Raw genomic sequence first — 8,851 nt, 5'->3', positions numbered from 1 at the left:
AGCTCCCTGCCCTCGTTGAGCAAGTCATATCCATCACTGCCTCCTGATCATCTGCAGGCACTGGAAACTGTAATCAAATTGGAGAAGAGGAGAGAATGAAACTATTTTGAATTCCTGAAAATGTTATGAAATAAGACACCTGACTAAAGAGAAAGGGTATTTGTGTCTGTGCTGAGGAAAAGATTAAGAAACTCTATTACCATTGGACATCCAAGAAACAATATAGGAAAGACGTGAAACTGACTAAACTCTATTTGCTCTGCTGCTCTGACAACAATTATTTCAGCATCTGTCTTAAGAGTGACAGAACTTTCTGCATCTGATGGTAAATTGTGTTTAATCACTTTTACATTATTGGTGACTTTCATCTAGCTAAGTGATTATCATAGTATTGTGCAATGGATTTACCACTTCTGGAGTTATTCCCTTTTGCAGATTTAATACAGTGTTTTACTAAAATAAGTCCAGGTTCTTTACTAAGAGTGCAAATTTCAACAATTTCAGACTGATACTTTTATTTTGCTTTTAAGTAATATTTTTTGCATCTTTTGTTCCTCAAAATATTTAAGTAGCTCAACTAACATGGGAGACAGATAACAATGTTGTAATCTTTAATAGCATCTATCTACCAACTTTTGTTGTGGACCAACTTACATAATGCTCAAATCTATGCTGAAACTGTAACTAATATTTCCCATGACATATGTAAGGCATTTTAAACTATAAAGAACATTATATATATTTAAGTACTTAAAAATAAAGAAAGGTGCATTTTCTGAAAGATTAGTTGTCAAATTTACATTGCTTCAATTTTCAACGAAAGACTTTAGGCCAGTGTCAGACAGCAGGGGAAAGCTATGCTGACATTAAGAAGGCAGCTAGAAACAGGGGAAATATTCACACACTAACATAAAAGAATCCTCATTAAACAATCTGAGACTTATACACATAGAGAATATTGAGATTTCATGTATTTCTCTGCTATGTGCAAGAAATAATACTTTATATTAAGTTACTTGCTGTCTTAAAATGATTGTGCCTCATGTTTTCTGCATGGTTTAGTACTTTAAAAGTGGGACAAGTAATTATCTCTTACATAATAAACCATCTGCATGGATATAATTAAACATTTGCTCAGTTGTATTTGATATTAAACCAGAAAAAGAATGTGGTTAAGTAGCATTTATCATGCAAAAGATGTCAAAATCAGCTGAAAATCCATCTATAATATCCTGGTTAGTTGCTAAGCTTTTGAAGGGGTCTTGAATAGATCTCAAATGTGATGCTGCATAACTCAGGTTGACATGGTAACATGCATGGTAAGGAAAATCTCAGCTTTATTATCAACTTCATTTTAATTCCCTCCCCTTTTCGTATGCTCTCCTCAGTTTCTGGAGTAAATGTATCTTAAGAGTCTCTGATTGCAACTCATAATTATTTGGTGTAATTAAGATGGCAGGCTAGTCTTTTATTTTGTAGGCTGCAGAATAGTAGCAGGTCTATGAAATGAATCCCTAGCAGCATTTTTTTAATGACCATGTTAAATTTAGTGCTGTTCCGAGAGAGATTATGTGTTTTTCTTGGTTAATGGGATGTTTGCTATATTCAGACATCTGGCAGCACTGTGCCTGAGGAAACAGGCAGAAGAGAAATTCAGAGTATCTACTCTTATACACATATAAGCTGTTAAGGGTCACTGACCACAGCCATAGGTCCTGAAGACTCTTGCTAAAAAGACAAGGCCAGAAGAGTCATAGCTTGGGAATGCAGGCTGAAAGAATGATAGCAGGGCAAAAAACAAGGACCCTGTAAGCCAGAGGCAAAAACAAGTTTGCAAGGACAAAATTGAGACATAGTCAACATTTCTTGATATATTCGGACAAAACTGTAGCTTCAAGAACGACTATCACAAAATTTTATGTCTTAAGTAATGTAAACAAATCTTTAGATTGTTAAAAAATGTTTCTAAGAGCTTTATTTCTTCTGCAAAATAAATAATATTTTTGTTTTTAACAAGGATTCACATCTTTGTACATTCCTGAAGTGTTTTCTGCTGTGCATGAGAGAGCAGTACAGACGGGGTATGGTGTGGGATGTGTCTGGCACCTTATAGCATGTGATTGAGCAGAGGGAGGAAGGGAGGAAAGAAAGGAACTGCAGGGCTAAGATATCCTCTGGGGAACATGATAGTCAGACTAGGAGAGCAAAGTGTCACACTGCACAAATGCGTGAGGGACAGACAGAGATAAAGAGGAGAGGCAGGACCTGTTTCACTGTGTGACACTTCCCAGGTTACTGACTCAAACTCACCCAATCCTTTTGGGTAACTCATGGACAACAGAGTGCTCCAGCCCCCAGGCTGCTTGAGGGATAGGAGAACTGTGAGATTCCACAGAGGACAAATACAGGCAGACTCAGAGTGACCAAAAAAAAAGGCTTAGCTGAATCTTTCTCTGCAACCTTGACATTGGTCTCTCTTCAAGTCTCAAAATAACTTGCCACTTAGAAAAGTGAGATGTCATCCCCACACCAGACAGCAGTGTTGCAGAGAGATGAGTGTTTGTCTCCTGGCTTTACAGGGAAACCTTCATTTATCACGGAAATTTTGACATCACTGTGAGAGATCCCTTACAAAGGAAATTTAATTAAAGAATTCAAAATACTTTAAAAGGAAGCTGACAAATGAAAGAGAAGATCTTCCTCTTCTCTGATAATTGTGGAATTAACAAGATTGAAAAATGGTAGAAACTAGTTTCTGTGGCATCTTCTGGGTCCATGGAAGCTTCACATATCTTCTTAATGTCTGATTTCTTCCACAATGGCAAAAAACCAGCAAAACAAAGCCAAACCAAGAAAACCCAGGCGCTTTTTTTTTTTTTTTTTTTTTTTTTTTTTAACTTAGAAGTGGGTTTTCTATTGTTTGGATAATTCTTAATGCAATAACCCTGGTGAAATTAAACTGAGGGAAGAAAACAAGAATAATTGTTTGGATGCAGCTTCTCCTAGGCCTATGCCTCCCAAAAAGGAGGAAAGAAAAGACAAGTTTTAATGCCACTATCTACTGCTATATCATCAATTAATTGTTAACCCTAAAGAAATGCTATTTTTCCACAATAAATTCCCTTATTGAAACTTCACAAACTTAAACTATGCATGATTTACTGTTCTTTAAAGCTTTAATGAGGTGCAATTCTGCTTATGTAAAACAGCCTTTCTCATAAATTTTCAAGGGCTATTTTAAACTAAACTTCTGTATAGTAAAGCAAAATTAATTAGTTCTTCAAAACAGAGGCCTCTGAATTTCACTTTCATGGCAAATTAGATTTGGCTCTGTTACTATCTAAGAATATGTGGATTAATTTTCTTAATATCAATTTCCTTTCTACAAACAATGATTTGAATGTAATCTTAAGATTTCTCTTTGACTTCTTTATGGCTATTAATGGTAACAGCATCTTTTTATCAGAATTGGTCTATAAAGCTATATGTGAATTTGTTTCACATTGACTGCACCTAAAATGTAACTACCTACATGGACAAGCAGAAGAAGAGCTACCCTATTCTCCTCTAGACCTCTTTAATTTCCCCCCACAAAGATAGCTACCCTATAGATTATAATGGCTGTATTTATTATCAAAGAACAGAGCCAACAGTCCAGAGAGTTTTTAAAATTACAGAAAACATCAATCTATGCCAACCCAGAGCTTTTGCCTTACATTTTTAACCAGTAATTCTAAAATAGCAACTCTTAAAGATATTTAATTTTGAATTATCCCAGATCATTGTCTTTTAGACTGGCTGAAGACTTTTCAAAGTCAAGTTTTTGACAAATTTTGAGCTAATTCAGGTTTGGTGCAGTAGAACTGGAGGAGCCTGGAACTGTTCAGAAGAGTAGTATGTTGGGCTGATTTCAGTTTTGTATTGAGGTTTCTAAAGTCTGAGTCCAGTTTTAGGCATTTAAGTTCTTTCTCTGGGGGAAGATGAGAAGACTGTCAGCTACATGTAGTTGCCTACTCCACTTACTGGCTGCTTGGTTTCTCTCAGAGAGTCTCCAACTTTCATTCCTTTTCCTTTGCTTGTGCTGATTTAGTTGTCTGTGCGTCCTGACACAATCTATGATGACTGTAGAATATCATACTTTGATCTGATTTTACCTTAAACCATATTACCACAAGAGCCACAATTACTACATTAAAACACTGCTAATTAAAACAACCTGCTCCATAAGACGGAAAACTTTTACAGCCTGTATATTACCTTAGGTTTTTTTAGAAATATTTATGATTGATATCATTATTTCCTGCTCAGCATCTTAAAATAATACTATTTATGCATGCACTGATGGTATTAAAGAGTTAGGCTGAAATCTCTGATTACCATGATAGATTGAGGGTTGAATCTCCTCTAAATTATTCGTAATTTTACTTTAGCAATAATGTAGATAAATTTTTAATCAAACACAATGCAATTAGTTTTACCTGCTGCAGCTCTTTGTCCTGGGGTGGTTGAGTGGAAGGACCATTGATGTAGACAATGCAAGGAGCATCAGTTGTTACAGCAACAGTTTTGCCTTACACCCCTAACCTGGGAATGGACTGTGAGAGAGGATGGCATCCATATCCTCACTCAGAAAAATGCCCAAAGGATCTGATTTGGGTTGTAACAGGAGCTGTGGAACCCAGCAGACGCTGCTCTACAACCTCGTATGGCCAGCGCATCACAAAAAATAGTGAAAATCTAGAAGGTGAAAAACCAATTCCTATGCAGTGAAACACTGCAGAGATACTTCCTGTGTCACTAATGTCTTCCCACTTCATTTCTCCTCTTTGAATGACCTGAGGTTTTCCCTGGTGTTTCTGGTTTATGTCCCTCACACACCCCTTAGAGACTTGGGGCACACATTGGCTGATTACCTGCCTGAGGATGAGCTCACGTCTATCCCTCCCTCTCCTCATAAATCCTGCCTAAGCTACTGTGATATTCTAGCCCTCTTCTGATTGACAAGACCCACTTGGCAAAAATACATATTTGGGGTTTTACTTCAAAACTGCCAATAGTTGGTGAAGAATTTCACACTCTAAATTCTTTTAAGAAGCGGCTCCTTTTTATAAGTAATGTTTGTAAAAATTGTATCCCAACCCTAGCCCCTTTAACTTATTTTTAAAATGCTGGTAAACAAAACTACCACATATGCTATTCTTAGGTCATTAAAAAAAACCCAGTTTGTGCATTTATATTCATAAAACATTCCAGCTGTCTCTGCAAATGAAAAAGACTGTCCTGAAATCTTCAGCCTAGAGCATGTGAATACCACTGAGATTGAGTTGAGGCTATTGTTAACATACATATTCTAAATTATTTAAATTGCCTCTGCTAAAGGTTATCAGTCAGAAAAGAGTATCAATTCTGTTTAACTAGTTTAAACCTAAGACCAACAAAAATTCTGACCCTACACTTCAGAATTATTTTAATTCATCTTCTTGGCAACCTGGAAAGGAGAAAAATTATAGGAAGAGTTTACTCAAATATATATCTTTCTATACTACATGATGATGGAGAATATTAAAAGATGGATAGTATTTCACAGGTGGGATTTGACCTGCCACATGCATGGTTCATTTATAAATTATAAACCCAAAAGACAGGGCTTTAGGTTTAATTTGGCAACCAATATGGGCAAGTCAAATTAGCAAAACAGCTCTTAAAACATATCCTCATTCATACCTGAAATAATATTATCTGAAATAAAAATAAGAGACATAAGTCTGACAAGCCATGCTTAAGGTCTTTCTTTGACATAGTTAAAGCATTCAGAGAATATCAGAAAGTGAAATAAGATAACTTTCCAAAACTGAATGTCTTCCCTTTACAATGAGACCTCTTTCCAGTGGACAAAGACGCAAAAATAACTTTAAGAATGTTTTATCCAATGACCAGCATGTAATTGTATCTGCTCTATGTAAAGAGAATTAATTCCTGGTCTGCAGTTCAAAAAGATGAATTTCTTGGAGAAGTCACTTACAAAAAAATAAATGAGAAAGAAAGTCTGTAACAGTGAATGATTTTACCAGATTCAAAAACCCAGTTGTGCAGTTAGAGAGAATATTGTCTTCTTTTTAAACACAGTCTCAATGAAGAGAAATACAGAAGGACAGATAATCTAGCAAAAAATTTGTCCATTATTATAAGTCTGTGACAAGTGAAGTAGCAATGACAGCAATGACAAACATATGAGAAATTATCAGTGAGAAATTTTACAACCAGAAACACCAAGGAGCAAGAGGAATTTTAAAAAATAAAATACTTTGACAAAAATGAATCCTAGAAAAATTATAGGGCTGTTGTTAGGAGGTGGAATTCTCCATAACAACGCAGAACAGACAAAAATATTCAACTAATATTTCTTCATAATATGGTCCCATCCCAGTCATGAGTGCCATATGTTTTTGCTTAAAATAATATGGAAATAATTTTTAGTGCATGAGTAGTTTAAAAAGAAATTATTACTGGTCTGCCTGAACAATTAATGTTGCTATTCAAGAAATTCTAGGATGTTAAGCGTGTAATAAAACCATGGATAAAGCCAGGGTTACATTTGGACAACATAAAAATATGATTTTATAATTCTATCTATGCTGGAATCACTGGCAGGTAAAAACAAATGGAATCCTGATACATGACATAATCAATACCAAAAATGACTGTGTAATTAGTGACAACAGGCATGTTAAACTGAGCAGCTTTTTGGGTGAAACTGTAGGACATGATTGATAAAGATGGCTGCATTGACATGTGCCTCTGTAAAGCAACAGACATACAGCAGTATATCGACATAATTAAGTGACTGGCATTGCACAAAATCAGTGCAACACGTAATAATTAATTGTGAAACGGCTAAATGGCGGATCTACAAATGTAAGTACAAACAGCCAAGCACCATCCCTTGGGTCATTGCTGAGGAATCTGTGGAGTTCTGCTGTTTCTCAGGAGTAAGTTTTTCCCTCGGTGTGGCTGGTGGAGGGCTCCCAGCCCAGCCCAGGCTGGCTCTGCGGTGCCCAGCTGGCTGGTGCCGCTCCAGTTGCTCAGATCCCTGCTGGGAGCTGGCACAGGCTGTTTGCTGAGCCATAGCCATCGGCAGTGGTGTTAGCACCGGTTCCCTTGGCCTGGAGTGGCATCCTGAGAGCCCAGTGCTGCTCTGATGGGAAGTGGAGTGAGCTGTAAGCACACCCTTGACACCGCTGCCCTGGGAGACAGAGCCCTGCCTTTCAGAAAATGCCGTCCTCTGCTATTGCATACATTTATGAGCGATCTGAAGAAATATTTAACAACATTAATGGCAAAATTTTCAGAGGGCATGAAATGCAAAAAGTGCTAAATAATGCAAAGAAGAAACAGTTTTTCTGCAGGGAAATTGACATCCTTTAGTGAGCCAGGATCATTTGAACGTGCTTTTTGAGACAGCTGAATGCAAGGTCATTCAGCAGGAACAAAGAATGTAGGTCACGTTTAGAAGACTGGAGACTGTGTCCTGGAAAGCAGTGACTCTGAAAAGCATTTAGGGGTCACAGTGGTTAGTCAACTAAAGAGAAGCTCCCAGAACAATGTTCTTATGCATTTGGTACACCCTTCAGATACAGGAGTGTTGTGTGGTGACATAACTGTATCCAATTCTACTTTCACAAAGGTGCTCAAAAATTACAAAAGTTCAGGAAAGCTCAAACTGTTGGAAGACTCTTAGATCTGAAAAACTTGATCAACATAAACAGAGATGAGAAGTCAAAGTTACTTATTTTATCCAAAGAGAAATGACTGTACTGTGGTTTATAAAGATGCATTTGCAGGGGGTCTTAGAAATACACAATATTTCAAAGTCTGTTCAACAATTTTCAATTAGGAAAACAGCATGCTTTGTTAACAGGATTATTCTATAACTGTAGGATGGTTTATTCTGGCTTTGTTTCTATTTGGAATTGCATTGCTTTAATTCAAATGGAGAACAAACACAAGAAAAATAGGTAAAGCGTATTTTAAAGTGCATAAAAATAAAAGCATGGTAAGAATGCTTGACAAACAGACTGCACTATTGTGTTGGGTCTTCACGTTAGACACAAAACTTCAAATGAACAAACCAGCATATTTTAAAAGATACTTTCCTACTGGGTTTATACTTTTGCCTTGATTTATACTGTGTTCTTTTCTTTTGACCTTTTTTTGATATAGTCAGAATGAAGGTCTTTCTTGAACGTCTGTGAAATATTTTGAACACTTAGGCTAGATGTAAATAATACATGTCAGAGAGATGTAAACACCAATGGGAGAAATAAATTATGTACGTGAATACAGGGCACTATAGCTAAAGTAATGAGCTGAAACATAAGAAACTTCCATTAACCTGATCATGAGAAAAAAAATTCTTATCATTGGAGGAATTCAGCTTTAAAGCGATGTTTTCTTTGGGGAGCAGAAGCCCCAAGACATTTAAATGAGACATTTAAAAGGAATCGAACAAAATAGCATTGAAGAATGTTAAAGAACACTCCTTTTTCAGGACCATAATGGTATTTTCCATCTCTAATCTTTGTGATTGCTTGTTTTTTCTTATCATTTAAGACTACCATGAATATTTTATTTGATTGTTGACCTACAAAAGAAGTAGTTTAAAGAATAAAGCTTCATTGTAAGACTACCAGAATTCTTTTAATATTAGTTTCCATTCTTCCCCCAAGTATACCAAAATTACCAATATCACTGGTATCTATTTTGTCTAAGCACAGACCAATAAACAAACCAAACAGACTAAAATGGTAGTGAAATACTCAATGTGGACATGCTCATTTTTTAACAACTTGCA

This window comes from Sturnus vulgaris, chromosome 2 (genome assembly GCF_052056855.1).
Source record: "Sturnus vulgaris isolate bStuVul1 chromosome 2, bStuVul1.hap1, whole genome shotgun sequence".
NCBI classification, from domain to species: domain Eukaryota; kingdom Metazoa; phylum Chordata; class Aves; order Passeriformes; family Sturnidae; genus Sturnus; species Sturnus vulgaris.
This window is presented reverse-complemented; position numbering follows the sequence as displayed.